Here is a 2,098-nt window from a genome sequence, read left to right on the forward strand (position 1 = left end):
TGTCTGAGACAGGCTCTCCAGATTGCTGGTCCTGCATTCATTCATTCACTCACTCATGCATGCATTCACTCAACAAGTAATGGTAGAGCCGTGCTTGCTCGTATTTGTCATTTGATAGCAATGTTTAAGTGTTAAATAATAGTTTATTAGTCAGCGTTCTCCAGAGAAACGGAACCAATAAGATATATATACACACATGTGCGTGTGTGTGCGTGCTTGCACGCTCGTGCACACACATATATATATACACATATATACTTATTTATTTATTTATTTATTTATTTATTGTAGGAATTGGCTCACGTGGTTATAGAGGCCAAGAAGCCCTAGGATGTGCCATCGGCAAGCTGTGAACCAGGAAGCTGGTGGTGTAACTCAGTTCTAGTCCAAAGGCCTGGGAACCAGGGGGCTTTCAATCCAAATTGAAAGCCAGAGAACCAGGAATGCCAATGTCCAAAGGTAGAAGTTGTGTGTCTCAGAGCAAGCAGAGAGAATGAATTCATCCGTCTTTCTGTTCTATCAGAGTCCTCAATGGATTAGATGAGGCCATCTGCTTTACTCCGTCCACAGATTCAAATGCTAATCTTACCCAGAAACACCCTCCAAGGCACAACCAGAAATAATGTTCACCAGCTATCTAGGCCCCTGTTAGCCCAGTCAAGTTGACATATGAAATTAGCCATCATGGGGCTAAAATACAGCCTTTTAAGGACTCTAAAACTCTGTTCTTTACGCAACTCAGTTTTGTTCTTTAGCCGTTGTTTACTGAGCATGTCATCTGGTTCAGACACTGGTTGTATCTTCAGGTTTTCGATTTGTATTCAGAGCCACCTAGTGAGGTGGCACTGCTATCAGACCCATTTTACAAACAGGAAACTGAAGCTCAAAGATGTCTGGGGTTCTACAGCCAAAAAGGACAGACTCTAGATTCCAGGTTGTCCATCTGTTCCTGGCTCCTTCATCGCATGGTATGGAATAATGCATAGGGAAGTCATTTTTGATCAGCGTTTAATCAATGTCCCCAGTTAAGATCTCTAGATGGTATAAGTGTCATCTGTACTAATAACATTACTGGGTGGAGGTGGACGACAGAAAAGAATTCACTTTGATTGGACCTTTCTGTCCTCCAGGAGCTTAAACTCCACTGGAATGAACCAGACACCCAAGAAGAAACTAAAGAAAAAAGGAGCCCATTTCAGAGAGTGCAAAATGCTAAATGAGAATAACCTAGCAAAAAATGAAGATGGTAACAGGGCTCCTTTAAATCGTAAGGCTCAGGGAGGCCCTGAAAAGGTAATAGTGGACCTGAGAGGTAAGCAGAAACAGGTGAGAGAGTCCTGCTGAGCCAGGGGAAGGCAGGCATGCGCAAAAGCCCAAGGCCAAGGGCTGGCGACTCACAGGATCTTATTAACCAATTGAATACAGACATTTAATCTGATTCTACCAGCGTCTCTTTGAAGTAGTTAAGATAGATATTATCACCAGAACCCAAGCTACCCCTTCCATAATATTATGGGAGGGAAATTGGAAGGAGTCATTCTAAGATATTTGTACAGAAGCCCGAAGTACTGGAATCAAGATGTGAGACCTGAGTTCCAGTCCTTGTTTTGCCCCTTATTCACGGACTTGACTTTTGAGTCTGTTTTCTCTCCTGAAAGGGATCTTGGGAGAATTTTGTGAAATGATGCAGAAGAAAGACATTCTTAAGCTGTGAAGTACAAAATGGAAGGTACTATTAGTATTGTTGTTGTTTGTTGTTGTTGTTGTTGTTATTCTAGATAATGACAAAAGGGCCCCAAAATTGGTACCTTAAAATGTGAACGCAGTGATTCCTGGGAAATCTCAAAACAGCCTTTTAGGAGCGACAGCGGTGAGAGTAGATGAAAAGTTCTGAACGCCAGTGGTGTGCCAACCTGACGAAGTTTCCTGTGAAAACGCAGATTTCCAATCAATGCTTTGCCCCCCAAATTTTATAGTGATTTTGGGCAAGATGCATAGCTCATGGGTTTTAGTAGTTTTCCCCTTAGCATATGAGAAGCATTTGGAGTAAAATCACTCTGGCAGTCCTGGCCAGCTGTAATCTCAGATGGCCTGCAGC

Source organism: Pteropus vampyrus, unplaced genomic scaffold, assembly GCF_000151845.1.
Source record: "Pteropus vampyrus isolate Shadow unplaced genomic scaffold, Pvam_2.0 Scaffold166, whole genome shotgun sequence".
NCBI lineage: Eukaryota > Metazoa > Chordata > Mammalia > Chiroptera > Pteropodidae > Pteropus > Pteropus vampyrus.